This window comes from Pteropus alecto, unplaced genomic scaffold (genome assembly GCF_000325575.1).
Source record: "Pteropus alecto unplaced genomic scaffold, ASM32557v1 scaffold182, whole genome shotgun sequence".
Taxonomy (NCBI): Eukaryota; Metazoa; Chordata; class Mammalia; order Chiroptera; family Pteropodidae; genus Pteropus; species Pteropus alecto.
This window is the reverse complement of record NW_006433946.1, coordinates 2,685,536-2,706,785: the sequence shown is the minus strand read 5'-3', so window position 1 is coordinate 2,706,785 and position 21,250 is coordinate 2,685,536. Positions and strand designations below refer to the sequence as shown.

The window sequence follows — 21,250 nt, the reverse complement described above, 5'->3', positions numbered from 1 at the left end:
ATGAACCATCTTCGTGAAATATCAGCTCCCTCTAAGAGCAAGCTTGTGTCTTTAGTGATGTGTAGAAATTATTTCAAAGAGCCATATCACTAATGGAGGTAGATAAAAAGGAAATGGTCTCATAAAAGACAGGTAGCATTAATTGAGAGTTTTTGTGTGCCAGGACTGTGCAAATCTCTACCAAGTATCCTTGCACATGATCTCCTCGATACACCACGAGAAAGGTGCTGGTGCATCATAGATAAGGTGGAAGAGGCATTGAGGGTTTATATCACTTTCCTTAGGACATATGCAGGGTGCTAGAACGTAAATATTCCCACTACAGCAAACCTTCTTAGCCATTTACAATACATGGTGTCAGGAGTTTGTCACAAGTGCTCTAATTTCTTCCTCACTCTTACTTTATAATGTATTCTCTCAGTTTTACACGAAAACATTAATGACACACACGATTCTTTCTTACCTACACATCCAATCAACCTTATTCTATCTCATGCACATAACTTGACTATCTCCTCTCCTATCCATCTCCACTACCTAGTTCAGCTCACAATAGTCTTTCAAACTTACGCAACTTCCTCCACTCTTATACTTCCCAAAACCAATCTGCACAGAAGTGACAGCGATTATACCAAAAAGCATATCCCTCTACAGGACAAGGAATTTTAGAACTCTTCAGAACCTTTTAATAGCTGAAGCACACGTAAACAATCAGTACCCTGAACAAGGAATTATAGCTATATCGTGGTTCCCCCTTGTCTGCAGGGGATACGGTCCAGGATCTGTAGTGGATGCCTGAAACTGCAGGTAGCACAGAACTCTTGATATGCTATATATATTTTTTCTATACATACATACTTATGATAAAGTTTAATTTCTAAATTAGGCACAGTATGAGATTAACAATAATATTTAATAATAAAAATAGAATAATCATAACACTATAGTATAATAAAAGTCATGTGAATGTGGTCTCTCGCTCTCAAAATATCTTATTGAAGTATACTCACCATTTGTGATGATGGAAAATGATAAAATGCCTATGTGATGAGATGAAGTGAGGTGAATGAGACATTAAGTATAATAAGGATTACTTGAACATAAGCTCTGCATACTGTGACAGTTGATCTGATAACAGTGACAGCTACTAAGTGACTAACAGGCAGTGTGGATACACTGGACAAAGGGATGATTCACATCCTGGGAGGACAAAGTGGGATGGCACAAAATTTCTTCACACTACTCAAAACAGTGCACATGAACTGTTCATTTCTGAAATTTTCAGTTTAATATTTTCTGACCGCTGTTGACAGCAGATAACTGAAACTGCAAGAAGCAAAGCTATGGATAAGGATGACAGTAAAAGCAACTTTGTTACTGTTTCCTTCTCTCTATTCGAAATGCTTAGTGGAGGGCGGGTTCCCTGTATGTGGTACTTGATGAAAAATAGAGCAGATCCATGACATTTATCTTTACTTTCAGCATATAAATTAGTGGTTAGCATCAGGCACTCTGGTACCAGACTGCTCAGTTTAAATCTCAAATTGTTCCAGTTACAAATTATGTAACCTTGGGCAAGTCATTTAACTGTGCCTCAATCTTATCCTCTATAAAATGCAGAACATTATCAATTCCTTCATCCTGGGGTTTTTCTGAGAATTAAAAGAGTTAATAGAAGTAAAAGCTCTTGGAACCATGATTGGTACATAATGGGGACTGTCTGTATTAGTTCTTATTATTAGGGAACAGGAAACTCTAGGTAACTTTAAAGTCAAAGACACAGTTTGATTTAGTAATTATAAATGCCCTACCCCAGGCTTCCAGTTTCGTTCAACTGTAAGATCTTTTACCGCTTTTCTCTATTGCTAGCTATATTCTGTTTCAATCTCCCCTCTAGGATCAAAAGGAGGAAGAGAAAAAGGGGAAGAACATGAAAGATCTTACCTGACTGGAATTATTGTAAGATGTGTTAGCAATTTCTGAAACTGACAGGTTTTTAAAGCTTTCCTCCTCCTTACAGGATGCTTTTGCGAGTCTTGGTAGACACCACAAGAGAAAGTTGAGTACATCGAAAATATTACGCTGCACATTCTGAGATGCAAGAAATAGAATTTCTTCAAGTTTTTTGACCCTACTCGACCCCTGCTTTTCTGTCTTTCCACCCATCTCTTCAAGACACCTGAAGAGATGTCCAGTACCTTAGACAGAATTTACTGTGTATCAGAGATTACCTCTCTTCACATCTACCATCATGGAGCACTTGCTAGTAGAGTGGTTCAAGAAGCAAAGCTCTTTCTGTCTTCCCATAACATACTTTATTTCCTATATTATAGAACTTGGGACACTTTGTTGTCATTGCATTTTGTGACCAGTTACTAGAATGAATGAGATTGAATGAAGTAAAAGAATAACATAACTACTTTTTCACAATTTCCCCTTTAAACAATTTTTTCCCTGTGATGCATAAAATTTCAATCAAATGTCATTGTTTTTCAACTTACTTCATGATATTAAAATATTAAAAATACCATATCTAGCCTAGTCTAGTCTAGTATAAAAACCATGACATGTCATCCACGTTAAACCTTTTCTCTTTTAGTTTGGCCTAAAGTGGCCAGCACGGAGAGTTTTGGCTTCTTTCTCTACTTTAATTTTTGACTCCATGCTGCCTCTGACTTCTCTGGTGGGATAGAGAAAAGTGAGGTGCAGAGACTGGCCCATTTGCCATACATCGCTGACATCCTTTGCGTGGCTGGTCCAAGGCCTAGTTTGTTTTTTCTTTCCTTCTTTGGGAGTATGTATACCAGCTTCAGAGAGCCGTCCCACTGGCAATCACCATTTGTTATTCCTAAGACTGTGATTCTTCCCCATGTAGGCAATTTATAATGTCCCTTAAAACTCTGCTTTCAGCCCCTTTTTGCTGTGGCCACTATATACCTTTAGTAGATCCCCTTGAACAAAGTCTTTTCAAGACTTCTCGGTTATCTCTCTTATGTGGCATCTACATTCAATCTACAAGTAATATGACCCCTCCTTTGCTGTCCTAAGAAATGCCCTTCATGACAAGGGCAGTGTCTACTTGCCTTACCATCAGATAAACAAGGCAACTGGCTATTCTCTTACCTCAGACACTTATTTTATTTTTAATCTTTTTAGTAAATCATGAACCAGCTTTGGTATTCCTCCAATTCCAGGGGACTCAAGCCAATTCTCAGAATGGATTTCTTGGAGATACCTACATTTGATAAAGGAGGAAGGGAGCAGAGATTTTCTCCTTACCTAGAGAGAAAGGAGGGCAAATGCACAGGGCTCTGACTTCTCTCAAAGAAATCCTCTCTTCCAAACCTCAAATTCAAATAAATTCTCAGCCTTTTCTTAAGTGTGGAGGGTGAGAGATACTAGCAGAATCATTTTTCTGGTCACCCTTTACAATCCTGGCATACATGGTTCAGACCACAGTTTGGAATGTAAGGATGCTTCCTGGCTACTTCCTGCAATCATAGAGCTACTTAGCATTTTAGAGGTGCGATATCAGTAAGTTTCCTGTTAACACTCTCTTACATTACCACCTATGACATTTTCAAGAGGGTAGGAATAATGTCTATCTTTCTATTACATTGCTACCCTAACCCTTAGCTCAGTATCAGTGAACATAAATATTTATTAAATAAATAATAAATGAGTTTGGATGCATCCAATTTCGCAGAGGATAATAGCCATAGTTTTATAGATTGATAAATATCTATGGCTATTATATTTATGTATGTATGTATGTATGTGTATTTATGCATTGTTTATGTATGTGTGTGCATTATACATAAACAAACATACAGGGCCACAGCGATGCACATTTCTAGGAGACACCATTCACATTGTGGTCCACATAAATACAGTTACACCCTTGAGAATGTTATTTGCATGGATAATGCCGCTAATGGTGAGTCCTAGAATTGTGAAAAGCCTTGGACCTATTATGTGAATGTATAAATATGTATTCTTCTGGCATCTAAATATATTTCATATATTCAACTTATCACATTTATTAAATATCTACTATTAAGCATAATGTTAAGATACAAATGGTGTTAGATGTCGACTGAAGTAAATAAAACAAAATAGAAAATTGTAAGGCAAAAATATGATTATGAGTATATGCAAAAATTTATATAAAGTAGAAAATGATTAGAATTATATTTAAGATCAATAATTGTTTTGTTAGGGTAACTAGAAAAGAGTTTTCACTTTTCTGTTTACTGTTAAATTTTCTTTATACACACATGCATGAATTTCATAATGAAAAATAAACACACTCTAAATGATCTAAGATATTGATATTTTAAGTTGTCAGATCAAATCAACACATATTTATCACCCAATATTTAAAGATAAGTTTAGCCAAAACAATTTATCCAAAAATCACCTTCTAGCACCTGAGAGAAAAATCCATCAACTTGAAAATTGGGTGACTAGGGCAATAAACTGGAAGACTGGACCATGCTAATTTAGAAATATTAATTCTTTATGATCCTGTACCACCAAGCAAACATCAACAGCTAAAATTGTTGACCGAAACTATAGCTAAAGATTTATTTAAGCAGTCTTTTACAACAAATGTCTAGAATAATTAGCATATTACAAACACTAAAATTCCCAGTCATTTCCACATTTTTTAAATTCTTGTATCATTATAATTTTTAAAAATCACCAGAAGAATTGTTACTGAAAATTAGCTATTTATTTACCATCTGTGTGCCAAGCATACAATGAAGAAACAAAATGGTCATTAGTTAATGATTTAAAAACTTACTAAATTGCTGATTTCAAATTACATCCCATAAGGATAATAAGGGCATGGTGTATTTGAGGACTAGAAATCAGAGTAATATTTTTTTGGGGGGTGGGGTTGTGAGAGACAATAGGCAAGAAGGAGGCAGGCTGCATGATGTGTAAATGATGTCAATATACCAGAGGGCCATAGATTACCATAAACTGGTTATCAAATAAAGCACTAATTTTTGCTCTATGTAAATGTTGCACTGATAAAATTCAAGGTAATTTTTCCACTTTGAGAAAGCTTTATTAAAGTATCTACTCCATAAGTTTATCTGAGGATAAACGTGAGAACCAAAGCCATTAATACCAGAAACATCAGTCTAATCAAGACAAGTAACTAGCCAGCCAGGTTCTGTTCCCTTGGATGCTAGTAATAGATATCACATCAATCTACACAAAGAGCTTACTCATAGACTCCAATCTGTAAGATGAGACATGAACTATCCACTTCCCTGCTTCCTGCCACTTATTTAACATCTGAGGAAAAACAGATCTCACCACTTTAAAAATAATGGAAATATTTACTGAAACTTTACCACTGAAGTATGAAGTACTCTTCTTAAATGCTACTATTTCTGTAAGTGCTATGCAGAGTAGGATAGTGATTTGGTTACATTCAGTGACATGTTCAGTGGGGAGAAAAATGACATATTTGATGAAAACATTTCAAATTCATAGTGATCTTTGTATCGTACAGTTAAATAATACTATACTTTATGAAGATGTTTTGTTCATCTTTAAAACTGAAATATAAAAATAATGTACAGGCGATACTAAATTTAAAGATATGAAAATTTGACACCATTTATTTTAACCAAAACATTATAATTTTACAGCTTCGAAAAAAATATAGATTTTAATTTGGTAGAAAATCTTGACTTTCACTGATTCTCAGATGTCAGAGTACTGATATGTAACTTAGAAAGAAAAAATCATTTTCATCAGTTTATCACTGACTTTAGAAGAAAAATTTAGGATATACATTTCTAGAATCAACAAAACACCAGTGTTAACCTACAGAGAACCAAACCCTAGTCTTGATATATTACATTACATTTTTCTTTTCTGTTTTTAATGTTTATAAAGAGAAATACATTAAATAAAAAGGATTAATAAGTGAGTTTAGCTATTAGATTATGTCCTTTTTCTTAGAAAACCAGAAGTCAATTAAATGTTACTTACTAAGAGACAAGATATTCTTACATTCATTTGTGTAATCATTCATTCTTTCATTCAACAAATATTTCTACATTTTAGGCACGGGATGGGCAATAAGGTAAAATAATTACCAAAATATGCATGCCTTCACAAATCTCAAAGGTCACTAGTGTATACACAAAAAGATAAATGTAATCATAAAAATAGGTATAATATATATTATTATTTAAGAAATACAGAATACTTTGTGGCACAGAAATAACCAATCCATGATTGGAAAGTCAAGGGAAACTTTCAGAAAAGAGTACTATCTAATAACTTAAACTTTAGAATGAGTAGGAGTGAGTCCATTTAAAGGACAGGAATATGAGATCTCGGATAAGAGTGAGAACAATATGATGAATTAGAAGAACTGAATAAGGATTTCTTTTAAATGGCTTAAGCATGATTCAAGGAGTGGCAGGATGAAATTAAAGTTGTAAAAAAACGGTTATATCATGAGAGTCTTTGTAAGCAATGTCTTAGAGTTTGGACTTTATCCCAAAGTAAACAAATGAAAACCAACTATGAGAGCCAGTCTCCAAGATGGTACCCAATGATTTTTGCCTTCTATTACTTATACCCGTGTGTAGCCCCTCCCTCAATGAATTAAAGCAGGCTGGACTATGTGACCAAAAGAATATGGCAGAAGTGATAAAGTAAATTCTGAGATTAAGTCATAAAATTCAGTGAAGAGTCTACCTTGCATCTTTGAAACACTCACTCTGGACTAAACTAGACACCAAGTTGTGATGATACTCAAGTAGCCCTGTGGAGAGAAACTAATTTATAATTAGCAAATTAATAGCCATAAAAGGGAACCATCTTAGGAGTGAATCCTTCAGCCTCAGTCAAGCTTTCAGATAGCTGCAGCTTCAGACAAGTTAACAGGAACTCAGAGACCTCAGGCCAGAATCATTCAGCCAAACCACTCCTGAAGTGTGGACTCACAGAAATTGTGAGGAAAAGAAAACAATTTTTATTGTTTTAAGCAACTAAGTTTTGGTATGATTTCTTACATACCATTAGTTAATGAATGAATCTACTGATTTTTTAAAAAACAGGTGAGACAATAAGATATTTAAACAGGGAATGCCATCAGATTTTCATTTCAAAAAAATCTTCTTGGCTACATTGTGTAGAAAGACTACAGAAAGGCAAAATGAAGTAGAAGACTATTTCAGTGTTTCAGGAAGGATGTGCTGTGTTTATATTTACTGATATTTTTAAATAAAATATGGATTCTTTCTGGATTTTTTTAGAATGATAATAAACAAAAATTTTAAATCAACTACTTTAGCCTCCTCATTTAGTTCAACACTCAAGAAACATGGAGTTTGTGTACGGCCATGCCACCCTGAACAAGCCCTGATCTCAGAAGCTAAGCAGGGTTGGCCCTGGTTAGTACTTGGACAGAAGATCACCTAGGAAGACCAGGTGCTATAGGTGTAAAAAATAAAAATAAATAAGGGATTGTAAGCTGATAAGATCTTTGCAATCTGTAAGGTCAACCAAGGGTTGCCTCACCTAAAAAAATTAAAAAATAAAGAAAAATAAAGAAACATGGAGTTCTAGAAGTACTGGTAAATTAGTAGATGTTTTATTCATTCAACCATTATCTCCTGAAGCTTTGCCAAGTGAAAGTAGAGTCCCTGAACTTTTCTTCCTCCTGAAATTGATGTCAACTGTTCGGCAGAACTGACAAAGAGCCCTGAAAGTGCTAACACCTAGTGACCCTGCCACCTCACCTCTGCAGTGACTTTGGAAATCACCACTGCAGTAGTTCGCAAGAGTCACACACAGCAGCAATTCCCAAAATGATCCACTTTACTCTGCCAGGTCTGTAGCAGAAGCAACACAATTTTCCAAAGCAAAAGAGTTAAAAGGAGCAAGTTTCTTTACTTTTTCTACAATTATCTGTATTGCTTGAGATACAGACTCAAGTCACTAGTCTTTATGGTAAATATCTATTGGCCCTGACTGCCCAAGTTTATGGAATTTGCAGAAATCCTAGAGTTTTTTTTAAAGAAAAGTTGGTTTTATTGGGAGCTTGCTTAATGCTTTTCACAAACTTATAAACACCCCCGCTATGATTGACGCCATCTATTCAAATTTAAGTGACAGTTCTAAGTAGTTATAAATTCTTTCTCAAAAGACTAGATAAATGTTTATTGGGCTAAGGGAGTTTAAAAGTAAATTGAGAGGTAAAGGAACTTAAAGCAGGATGTTAAATACGCTTTATTTAGATTTTTGCCTGAAAAAAAAAAAACAAAAAACTTTCTTAGTAATGTCATAAATGCACAAAGAATACAAACCAAAGTTAATCCAAAATCTTTTCTACTATATTCATGACTACAAATCTTCTACTCTTTGCCATCCCCTCCTTCCCTTTCCCCTTTCTTTCCCCTCACTCTATCCGAATAGATATCGCACAATTGAAAAACTAGCAGTTTCCTCGTTCAAATAATTCCTTTGCAAAAGTTAGTAACTGAAGTCCAGATGGATTAAATGTCCAGACTAATGTGACAATTTACTGGCAAGGGCAAGTCTATAATTGGAGTTTCCTATTTTTTTTCAAGTTTTTTTATTTCAATTCTTGTTGCTACTACCATAGCTCAGGTGCTCCTCACCTCTATTCAAGATATTTTCTATAATTTTTTTTTTAATCTCCATTCATAGCCAAGTTCAATATGTTGAGCATACTACATAGAGAACCCATTTTTAACATGTAAATCTGAATGTCAATCTTTGCTTAATACTCTTCAATAATCCTCAAGATAAAGTCCAAATTCATTAAATGGGCTTTAAAGGTCCTTTATTTCTTTCTGTCTAAATTAGTCAATTTTTGTTTCCTTAGCTTTGAAAATGAATAAATAGTCATAGTGGTTGGCATTTATTGAATGCCTATTCCAACAAATGATGGGTTTAAATTCATGGCCAACATGTTGTTACGTTCTTTACAGAGCTCACTGAGAAAAAGAGTAGAGCAGATTGGTTAAGCAATTGAGCTGTGATGTCACTCAATCGAGGTTCCAGTCTCAGCACCAACCTAATACTACTAGCTATGTGTCACTTATCCTCATTTGCCCTGGTACCTGCACCTGATGAGGGACTAAGACAATTTTGTGCATGTAAAACCTGACAAAAGTGAGCACTTATTGAACATTAACTATTAATTCTTCTTGCAACTCTATGGGAAAGTAACTTTTAAAATTTCTACTTTACACTTGAGAAAATTATCAGGGAGAACATTTCATTATAAAATTTCAACAAAACCAAGGATACACATTTAAATATATTATTATGTAGCTGCTACAAATTACTGTTTTGTAATAAAGCATGATTATCCTGCTGATGGTAAAGCTGCCCAGTGAATAAACACAGACAGGAGACAAGCACTGAGAAGAATAGCCATAGAAAGATAAGGCCGGGGCAAGCATTCATTCATTCGCTCATTTATTCGCCTATTTATTTGATCCTGACTTAATACCTAGGAGAGCACTCCCCAAAATAAAGCAAACACTGTGATGGTTTGTTTCTCTAGGAAGCAGACGCCAACCCAAAGTTAGGATTACAAAATATCTTGGAAAGTAATATCTTTGAAGAAACAGGATTGGGCATTGGGAATTGCCAGATGGCAATAAAGATCTAACAAAGTCTCTGCCAGCCCAATGGAGAGCCTCAGAGTAAAGATTATCCATTGGAGAAGTCCCCTGTTGAAAGAAAATGGCTAAGTGCTTGCACCACATTCTGCCTTAGTCATTGAGTGAAGCTACTATGAGTAGAGCATGGCCTCAACTCAAGCTGGGGTGGACCCGAAGGAGTTAACAGATGGTCCTCACAGCTGGGCGATGAGTCCTTTCTTGAAGAGATGGCTCATCTGAGCATCTTTGTAATGTCTGCCACAGATGCTAAGAGCCACTCAATTGCTAGCCAAGAGCAGGAACAAAAGACTGCACTTCTATTGATGGTTTATCCTGGGTTCCATACAGAATTAGAGAATCAGTAAAAATATGGGAAATTATACTAGATTCCGAGTTTGTTTCAAATTTTTCTGACACCTAGATATAGTAGTCTTTTAAATGGTGCTCTTTCAGCAATAGAGGATCAAGAAAAATGCCTTTTTACCACATTTAGGTCAGAATATTAAAAACAGAGTAGCAGCATTAGAGAACAGGACAATCAAGTTCCTAAGAATCTGAACAAACATGTCAGTCAAGCTAGTCTACGTTGTGCTTCAGTAATAAATGACTTCAAAATGTCAGTGACTCATAACATAAAATTTTATTTCTCACTCATCATACAAGTCCATTTCTGGTTGGCTATAGTTTTGTTATGTCAAATATATCTCTCACCACAAGAGAGGGAAAATGGCAAAACATGTGCTACTTCTTAAAGCTCTGCCAGGAAGTAATATCCTTCACTTCTTCTCACATTTCATTGACTAAAACACATCATATGGATACATCTGAGTTAACCTGTAGGCAGATATAATCCTCCTGCAGAGAAAAGCAGAGCACAAAGGGGAACAATAACACAATCCATGACAAAACCCAGGGAAGAGCCTCCCTCAGTGGATCTGGGTGCCAGCGCTATTGTGTTCCCTTCCCATGAGGAGGTGGTTTTATTTAGGGCCAATCTTAAATCTTCTTGATTTACATCATTTAAGAAAATGACCAGCCTTTTCAAAGGATGGTCAAAAGAAAATCCATTTTGAGATTTTATTTTTGTCAAATTGTTTTCTGTTATAATTCAGTAAATTGGAACATCTTGAGATCTCAGCTTCTATGTGTTGTAGATTATGATATTTATAAATTAGAAATATCATTATATAATGAAATAATTTTGAAAAGTTAAAAGGACTATACAAAAGTGGACTATTATTTTTATTATCCTGTAAGTGATATCGACTCCCCTTCTGAACCCAGATGGCTTTCCAGATTCATTCCTAAATCCCTGTACATTGTAATCCTCTTTACATGTAAATCATTTTAAAAAGATGCAGAAATAAAAGCAGCGTTAAGAAATATCCAAGGAATCCTCAGTAAAAGGAAATAAAGAATTTAAAAAATTTATAAGAGGAGGACAGAAAAGGGTGTTCATGTTGATATTCGAATTCTTATCAACGGGCAACACTCAGTCTCATTCTCAAAGAATATCTTTATTTTCCATTTGGTACATGATGCAAAAGAATAAAAATTGTTTCTACAAAGGAAAAGAATCACTGAAAAATAAATGTAATGCCCAAAATATAAAGCTTTGTAGTATGATTATCCTTTCATTAAGATCTAAGCAATATTCTAGGAAATATTGTGGTCCTAATTACAATATGATGGAATACACATTTGTCTGGAAAATAGCACACTTGAGAAATATGTAATATCCATTGTAACAGTAAAAATAAAAAGACAGAAATATGGCATCTTATATTTCTACATATTGTAAATAAAATCCAAATAGTTTAGGTTACAAATGAGAAAAGAAGACAGGATATTTTGAAAGTAAACTAACATTATTCCTTACTTGTAAATTTGGTTCATTTTTAATTCAGTGAAGAAATGCATTTATTTCTATAGGAATGATTTCTTAAATAGTTAGAGACTAAATGAATAAATAATTTAATTTTTAACACTTGAAAATTCTAGTGAACTCTATAATAGCAAATCATTGGTCAGATTGATATTTGTTCCTATGGCATTATGCAGACTCAAAGACATATTGATGATGTATTTCATGTTTCTTTACTAAGTTACATACGATAATGTATTGCCTCCATGGGAACTGGAATTACTACAGATAATTGTGTTGGAATCATAGCCCAGTATTGACTCAGATAATTAGAGAGATTTCTAGCAACAGAAGTCATCTGGAATGCCACCATATCTACTGAAGAAATGCAAAGGTTTTAGTTGTCAAATCAGACTTCAACAAGTCATAAACCTTACCCAATATCAAGCTTTACTAATGATTTCAAAGATATGTGTAATTCGATGACACAGACAAAGCAGGGAAATATCCAGAATGACTAACACAATCTCCCAGGCCTTCCTTATCTGTCAGGACACACTGACTCAGATTAACAATAAAGCCTCCAAGAGATAAATGTATGGACACATGGTTCACATAATTGGGAGCTATTTTCGCCTGAAATATCCTATTTTATACTAGGAATGTGACATGATGTTTTCAGCGGGCCATGCCACATAAGCTCATAGATTCTAGGTTTGTTTAACATAAGCACCTTAGACATCCTGCTATAGCAGTCCATAGATAATGACTGTCCCAGTAGCACATACCATTAATGTTTGCCAAATGATTTGTCACTAACATATTTCAAGGAAACCTCTTTTCCAGGGCTGTCAGTTAAAAGAGGCCTATAGGGCTGTTATTAGTCATTCTCTTCCCATCTTTACTATAAATAATAATAAAATAAACAGCAACTGTGAAAATGAAGAAATAGAACCTGGCAATGAGGAAGATATCTTACAGAGCGGTCTGGACTATTGAGATTTCTAAGTTCATTGGAGAAAAAAAAAAAAAAGGAAGAGAAGACAAAGAGAACGGAAAAATAAGAGTGTGGGAGTGACAAAGAGACTCAAATAAAATAGAAAGGAGAATGAAGGAGTGACAGGAAACGTGATGAAGAAAAATGCAAAGAGGAGTGGAGGTGGCAATGATTGGCTGGGAATACCATAAACTGTGGAAGAGATTAGAAGCTACTACAGCAACAATGGTAGGAAATAGGACTGCCGTGGTAGAATTACCAGCAGATACAGTACTTAGAAAGAAAGGAAAAGAAGAAAACTAGCAGCAATAACAATTGTCGACATGTATTAATCACATACTGTGATAGGTATTATGCCTTGTACTCGATGCGCATTTTCTCATTTAATAATCACAGTTTAAAGGAGTTTTACTATTTCACAAATTAAGATGAGAAATCACTTGTTCAAGCTATTTCAGGAAAGAAGGGAATAAAATCAGACTCAAATACAGTTCAGTGACTCTAGATCCAATGTACTCAATCACTGCAATGTAGTATGGATGTGCTGTAGAGCAGGACAACAGGAGCTGTCATTCCAACTAGGACATCTCATTGTGACAGTAAGGTATAGAGGAACAGAGTGTATTTGGCCAGATGAGTACTCTGAGTGTCAGATAGAAAATTTGGAGTGATCAGTACATGGATGGTAATCAAAGTTCTGGAAATAGATACGATTACTCAAGAACCGAGTATAGAATGAGAAAAAAAAAAAATAGAGCTATGTTAAGAACAGTAAGGAAAAAAAAATTGAAAAAGAGAAGCCCATGAAGGAGACTAAAGACGAATGAACATAGAAGAGACAGAGTAACTAGAAAAGGGGGAGAAAAGGTGGTGTGACAGAGGAGGAGAGAAAATGACCAGAATGAGAAAAATCAATTGATTAACAAAGAGGCTGAGAAAAGTAGAAGTTAACAGAGTACACTGGAGTGAAGAATAAAAGCCCATTTCTGAATACTGAGAACAGTTTACTAGAGAAAACGGTTAAAGACAGTTGACAGTGGATTAAAGAATAGATGAGAGGTGAGGAGAAGATAAAAATTAAAACCTTTAACTTTTAATAAAAAGAACTATATATTTAATAAAAAGGACTATTAAGGGGATGGTAGCTAGAGCTAAATAAAAAAAATTTTGTTTTTGTTTAATGTTCTTTTTTTTTCTTTTTTTTTTTTAAGACTCTTAAATCATGTAAACATGTTTATAGGAAATAGCCTGAAAAAAGGGGAGAGGTTAAAGATACAAATGAAATTAATTAATTAATGGAGTTTATTCGTTTCCTACTGCTGCATAACAAATTACCAAAAACTTAGTGGTTTAAAACAAGAGAAATTTATTCTTGTCATATTACCTTCTTTTTCTCTAATCAAATACCCTTCATCCTTCTTCTTCTTATAAGGGCACTTGTGATTACATTTAGAACAGATACAGATAATCCAAAATAACCTATCTCAAGAACCATTCACAGATTCCAGAAATTAGAACCTAGATATCTTTGGGGACCATTATTCATCCTACCACATAGGGCAAATTTCATAATGCACAATAATGCTGTCTTCTCTCACTCTAAATACATGCCCATAAATGGCATGGTATTCTCCACTGCTCTGCAACCCCCACTACATTGTATATTTACTGACACTACCCAAAGTGAGTATTTCATGCCTTCTCTTTTGTCCAGCCACACTTCCTTACCACTCATTCTTCCCTCTCAAATGATAACCTTGATAAAAGAGATTCAATTTAAAATTTTCTCTCTTTCATTAGAAAATTTACCCACGTACATGAAATTGAACTTCTATTCACACACCTGCCTTTTTTAAAAAATAAATGTAATGTCCCTGTTCATAACTTCTCCATTTGTGCTCTAACTCCCACCACTGCTCATCTTTTAATGAACGTGCCTCTTGAATCATCAGTCTTTCTCCTGAGTCAATCTTAGCACCATATTCTAGAATCTTTCTACTTTATAAAACCTTCTTTAATCCACTGTGCTTTGCAGCTATCATTCCTCGTCTTAGCTCCTTTTCACAATAAACTTATTGGAAAAGTTGTCAGCTGCCTCTGTCTCTTCTCCTTTACCTCCTATTCTCTCCTCAGATGACTGCTATTCAACTGAGGTAGTTCTTATAACAAATGAGCCCCTCCCATATTAACTTCAATAGTTATTTGACTATTTTAATAGACTTCTCAGCTAAAAGTTGGCCATTTGCTTCTTCTTGAACTACTTTCTATTCTTGGCTTCTGTGGCATCACACTCACGTCTATTCCTGAAACACACCAAGTCATTTCCCAAATTAGGACTGATATGTTTGTTCTTCTCTAGGAATTCGTATGTTCCTCCTTCATGTCTTCTCATGGCTGACTCCTTCTTGTCATTCAAATCTCTGATCTAATGTAATTTCCTCAGGGAAGCCTCCCTGCCCACCTGATATAAAAGCACCCACCCAGGGACACACTATCTTATATATCGCCTTATCTTATTACTCTTCAAAGCATTTATTACTAGATGAAACTAATTATATTTTCCTAACTGATCACCTCCTCCAACAGAATATAAGCTCTCTGAGAATAGGGTCCTAACATGTGCCATTTACTGCTGTGGCTCAAAAAGCCTAAAATAGTGCATGGCACAAAGTAAATGACAAATAGATAGAAATGAATGAATGAAACATTCATACTTTGATAGTTTAATGAGTATGGTTAAAGGTATTCACCCTATATAGAAATACAGCTCTTACTTATTTTTATTTTATTATTATTACTATATTAGTATATTATTATTATTTTACTATGCTACCTTGTTAGTGTAGATAAGTTGGTTGGTGAGAAAAGTGAGGAAATTTAGGAGAGGTCCTCCTAATGGTCACGTATTAACAAGTTACAGGAGAAGGTTGATCTCAAACCGGTAAACTTTGAATCAAATTCAATCTATAAATATCTGTGTGCGTTTTCTTTCTTTTTTTTTTGTTTGCCTTTCACTGAGCACAAAAGAATAAAATAAATTTCAATATTTATTACTTAAGAGATTTGACATGACGAATCCATATTTCTGGCTTCCTGCATGAACAAAATGCCTAGCATCCTGGGCCCACATTCCAGCACGGCAACTTTCTGGCAGAGGCAATTAGTAGCTGTCTCACTTAGGGCTTATAAACTTTAGTCCCCGCTATCACCACTTCACTCCATTTCACCATGTTCTAGGCCCATAACATTTGACTTTGGCTTCCCTGAATCAAAGCTGAAAAAGCACTTGTCATATTCGTCACCCTGAGTATGGCAGGGGTATGAATACTTGTTCTCCTGAAGGAAGATGATTTCAAGTGGAATGTGCAATTGAGGCTATCAAGCTTGGTTCTACAGTTACTGGAATCCAGATACTGGAGGGTGTGTGCCCAGCTATGGGGAAGAGAATTATCTCCCCACTCATGAAGCCAGGCAGCACTGAGAGAATTGTAAAGACTGATGCTCAGATAGGTTATGCCATGAGTGAGCCTACTGCTGATGCTAAGATTTTAATTGATAAAGCCAGAGTGGAGACACAGAATCACTGGTCCACCTACAATGAGACAATGACAGTGAAAGGTATAATCCAGGCTGTGTCCAATCTGGCTCTACGGTTTGGAGAAGAAGATGCAGATCTGGGTGCCATGTCTTGTCTATTTGGAGTAGCACTGTTATTTGGAGGAGCTGATGAGAAAAAGCCCAGCTCCTTCAAATGAACTAGTCTGGGACCTTGGTACAATGTTATGCTTGAACAATTGGCTCTGCTTCAGAAGATGCCCAGAGCTCCTTGCAAAAAGTTTACTACAAGTCCATGACACTGAAAGAAGCCGTCAAGTCTTTGCTCATCATCCTCAAACAAGTAATGGAAGAGAAGCTGAATACAACTAACAGAGCTAGCCACCATGCAGCCTGGCCAGAATTTCCACATGTTCACTAAGGAAGAGGTTGGATTGGTTATTGAGGACATTTAAGGAAGCATGATCCTCATAGCTTCTCTGGGACAATTTCAGTTCTCCTAATTGCTCTTAACTTATTTCCAGCTCTTATTCCTTGGAAAATCTTCAGTATATGTGCATTTGGTAATGATGTCTGTATTTAAAGGCGGTTCTGAAATAAAATTTTTTTAAAAGACTGAAAAAGCAATGATTCATCTTCACATTAAAGAAATGTTCTACCACCAAGGACTAAATAATCTCAAGTCACTCTTCATGTAAAGTTTTATTTCCACAGGGGCACTTTGGCACTTTATTAACTTGACTTAGTACTTAGTTATCAGGACATAAGAAAATGAATATAGGATAAGGGTAATATTCATTTAGAATCTGCTATCATCACTTTAAAAAAAACTGTAAATTATTTAGAAACTACATTATGTATTTTTGTTTAATGCCATTGTTTTTAATTTTGTTTTCTTTAACATGCAAGTTATATGATGAAAAGGTAAACAAGTGAGAAATGATTCTGCCTACAAAGCAAACAAATAAAATTTGAGGTTCAGTGTGCTGAATTAGAATCTGGTCTTAATTTTGGTTTTGCTCCAAATTCAGGTTAAACGACAGCCTGTGCCCGTCACTCATGTTATGACACATTAATTTTGTATGTGGGTTTTGTAATGTCTGTCTGTACTGATGATTCTAAGCACCTTCAAAACGTATGCCTCGTTGCTTTAAGTTGCATGTGTCCAACTACTGAATTCATTGAGTGTGAGAATTAATAAACAGCCCAATCAGATCTGGTCAGATGTTCAAGTTCAGAAGGAATCAGAGGATTAATATAAAAGTCACATAAATTCTATGCTTACAGAAGCATGCTTTGTTATAGTTTGCTTAAAAATGTATGTTGGCATATAAATTATAAGTCAAACATTGATGATCCTTTTTACAACAATATCAAAATTCTAGTTATATACTCAAAAATAAACCTATTTGAATGTTTTAAAATTCAGATGTCATTCTAAAAAGGTCTTCCGTGAGCATTCTTAAAAAGTATTTTTCCTTAAAAACTCATAGCCATTCTTCATATCACTTACTTAACTAAGAACTAAAATATAATTTCCAAGATAAAATATATTTAAAGAAATAGTAAGACATTACTCTCACAAAAAGCAATTTGAGCTGCATTTGGACACTAAACACAATAAATCAGTATCTCCATCTTCTTTTTAAAAAATATACTTTATGTATTTTGTGCACAAATCCAAATCAATCTCTGGCAGACATTCTATTAAATAATGACAAACTGATATTAATAAACATGTATAACTGCAATTATGTAACTCTTGAATCACTCAAAAAGGTACTGCTTGAAATCCTTCTATTGAAAATTAATAGCTATATGCTCTTCATCTTAAATTTTGTTATTTTTGAATTTAAAATTTTGTCTTTTGTTCATTATGACTTTATAAAATATTACGTTAATATAAAATTACTACCAAAAGTCTTAAATTATCGAATATTTGAAAGTGACTTCAAGTAGTTTTTATTTCTCTTAACAGTTACCTTTCAGTTCACTATTTATAATTTAGAAGACGCTCTATAATATTTGTCGATGTCTTAATGTAGCATTTGGTTTCAGGAATGTGCTATATTTAAGATGAATTTGTGGTATTCTCTAAAATTTCTTCTGTTTAACATTTTATGATAGCCTACTGCCTCATCCATTCATTCTTTCTACAAATATCTATTGAATCCCTATGGTGTATCTGGCATACTGTTCTAGACAATTGAGATATATCATGGAAGAAAACAGACAATGATTGCCACCTTCTTAGAGTTTTTGATCTGGTAGAAACAACCAGACAAAAAATACATACTAAAAATAATAAATTAGTAAATCATATATTATATTAAAGAATAGTAAAAGCTCAGGGAAAATAGAAAAAGTAGGGCAGAGGATTTTAAATTAAATAAGGCAAAGCGGATTTCTAGTCATCCTTGATTATAAACTACTCCAAAACTTAGTGGCTTAAAACCATTTACTATTGCCTTCTATAGTACCGTACTTTAACTGTGGGCTCAGCTAGTTAGTTCTAACTTGAGTTTCTCATGTGCTTGCAGAAAGATATTAACCAAGGTTTTTGCCTGGGCTCGCTCACATGGTCAGCAGTTGAAACTCAGCTGCAGTTATTGACCAAAGTGCCTACAGGTGGCCTCTCCATGTGACTGCTATCACAGCATGGAGGCTGTGTTCTAAGAAAAAGTATACTGTCAGTGACAATCCTGAAAGCTAGTATTTCAAAAACCAAGAAAGAAGGTACAAAGGTTCCTCTGACTTAGCCTCAGAAGTTCTAGATTTGTCACATCTGATTCTTTCTATTGGTTATAAACAAGTCACAGGCCAGCTCAGATTCGAAGGGCAAGGGCTACACGAGGTTCATTGAGGGTCATCTTTAGAGACTGGGTATAAAAAAAAAAAAAGTTGTTGCAATTTTAAGCAGGGTAATCAAGCCTATTGAGAAGTATGTCTTGAAAAAAGGGAGTGAATTGTGCAGGCAGATATCTGAAGAGAAACCATTTCAAGCTAAGGGAATGTAAATGCTCTAATGTAAAACCAGACATACTATGTTTGAGGAATTCAAAATAAGTGTAGTTGAGAGAGGAGGAAATTAGTAAAGGATGAGGTCAAACACTATGGGGGCCAGATCACTGAGACCAAAAGCCAACTACTAGATTCAGTAAAATAATGGTCATTGGTGACTTGACGAGAATTTTAGAGGGAGTGAGAGCCAGATTGAAAGAGGTTTAAAGGACAAAATGAGTTATGTAAAGAAAACATAAACAATGTTTCCGAGAGTAGACAGAGCCAGGAACCTAAAGAGGCTAAGGTGGCTGGTCTCTGTAGGGCAGGTACTGAAAATGAGAAAGCAACAGAGAGGACACGCCAGAGATCTGCACACATGCCAACTTACGTGTGCAGCTGGGTACTGATCAGTAAATATTCGTGAGGAAATGACCTAAGGCCATGAAAATAAATAACGACCTGAAAAGGAGTAGACAAAACAATATACAGAGCTCATACAGGGCTGGGAACAGTGAGTGTTTTTCAGACGAGGCAACCTCATAATTCATGGGTATATTGGGTAGAGTGTACACAGAAAGATCCTGTCTTGGTTGTGGGACCAAAAAAAGCCCAGAACTAAATACTATTTGTTTTTTTAAAAAGTTTAAATGTTTAAAGCAAGACCAAAAAGAATCAAACTGTATTTAAGTAACCAAACTATTTTCCAGAATAATGGTAAAGAATATTTATAGGATAACAAAAATATCTAAACACCCAAAAGGTAAAAATAAGAATGCCTGGCATATAATTTAATTATTACTAGATATGCAAAGAAGCAAGAAAATCCAAACCATAATGAAGAAAAAAACATATTGATCAATACCAATTCAGAATTTAATATTTAGATATAATTCAAAGGTAATTGACTTGTGAGTTTTTAACAAATGTAAAATAATGAGAATAATAACAGAAAAGTTGGGAGAAGAGAAATGGAAGTCTATTCCCATAAATTACTTATATGTGAAGTGCTATATCACTTAATGTTACATGAAAAAGTAACAACCAAAAATAACCAAAGAATAATAGCTAAGAAGCCAACAATACACGTAAAATGGAACAATAAAAATTTCATTCCAAAAGAGCCGAAAAAAAGAGGAAAACATACAAAGAACAAATGAGACAAATGAAAAGTAGCAAATGGTTGATTAATACTTAACCATGCCAATAGTCACATTAAATGTAAATGAACTAAACATTTCCAATTAAAAGGCAAATATCACCCAATTAGATAAGAAAGCAAGACTGAATTATTTGCCATCTGGAATGAACCCACTTTCGTACAAAGACACAAATAAGTGAAATGTAAAATGATCAAAATTATATGCCATGCTAATAATAAGCAAAAGAAAACTGGGGTGGCTACATTAGTATTAGACAAAATAGATTTCAGAGAAAGGAATATTACCAGAGATAACACAATCTGACCCACAAAAGTCCCTGTAATTGTTGAATTCCGTCTTACTAATGAGCCTTTATGCACCTTTTCTCCCTGGACAGACCCCTTCTCTGACTCTTTGCTCTGATGACTCCTATCAATCTTTCAGATCTAAACCCAACTATCACCTCTTCATAACTTGATCTGCTTCATTATGTCAGATTCCCTATCAGATTCTCATAATTTTGGAAACCTTTTCTTCATAGCTCTTGTTAGATCTGCAGTTTTGCATGGTAGAACTATTTAGGTATATGTATTCCCCAATAAACTGTTAACACTTTGAGTATAAGCAATGTGTCTGTTTTGCTTACCATTTATCTTCATTGCCTTGCAGAATACAGAGAACATAGTACATAATCAATAAATATCTGTTACATAATGAGCAAGTTTATTTTTAATTAAATAAGTTGCCTCAATCACTTCAAGTAACATAGATGTTTATATGTATATACACATATGCTGTTTTATTATTGCTATACAAGAAGAGCCACTCTTAAGTAGAACTTTAACAAGTTATTCAATGTCTTATATTGTACTAACCTAGACACATGAAGGGATCTATTTTCACTTTTTAAATGAAATTAATTTTGTCCTAATATATGAATCAGTATGAAAGTTCAGTATATAATCAGTTCTGGAAAAGTCTTCAAAGAAAAGAGATATTGTTCCCTATTTTTCAGATT

The 21,250-nt window shown here is 34.7% G+C and overlaps 1 protein-coding gene and 1 pseudogene across 1 annotated transcript in view; one reads left to right on the top strand and one right to left on the bottom strand.

Moving 5' to 3' along the window:
* SPAG16 (sperm associated antigen 16) overlaps positions 1 to 21,250 on the bottom strand; it is a 704,011-nt gene that overhangs the window by 457,048 nt on the left and 225,713 nt on the right. The gene's annotated exons all lie outside the window — the stretch shown is intronic.
* Positions 12,704 to 16,545, top strand: LOC102878219 (annotated as a pseudogene).